Below are 506 nucleotides of genomic sequence, written 5' to 3'. Positions count from 1 at the left end.
CAGAGGGAAGGCTGAGTTGGAAGAGGGCAGGGTGGTGGGGGGCGGAGATGGGGTGGGCTGGCATGAGGCCGGTGGAGAAGGCACCGAGACGTCAAGGCAGCCCAGGAGGGGAATGGTAAATAAAATAGTATTAAGAAGGGGAAAAAAAGAAGAAGAAAAGGAATAAGCGAGGTGCCCACTCCCCCCCGGCGGAGCGCGCCCCTCCCACTGCAGGGGCTGGTCCGTGTGCACGACCACGTGGCTTCCTCTTGCAAACATTTTCACTCATTTTTTCAGGTCGATTTTATTTAGAGGCGGTGCCAGGCAGGCTAAGAAACGTCCTGTGACATATGAGTGCGACTCAAAGGAGTTGGGGGGCTGAAAGAAAAGCGGCAGCACTTCCCCAGCCCGCCATTCCAGTTGAACCAACCAACTCCCCCCATTGAGCCTGAAACAAGGAGAGCCAGCTCGGTCCCCCCCTCCCCCGGCCCCTCCCCGGCAGAAAAGCACACAACTTGCCTCCCCAG

This window comes from Gavialis gangeticus, unplaced genomic scaffold (assembly GCF_001723915.1).
Source record: "Gavialis gangeticus isolate Ggan-Ray unplaced genomic scaffold, GavGan_comp1, whole genome shotgun sequence".
Taxonomy (NCBI): Eukaryota; Metazoa; Chordata; order Crocodylia; family Gavialidae; genus Gavialis; species Gavialis gangeticus.
This window is presented reverse-complemented; position numbering follows the sequence as displayed.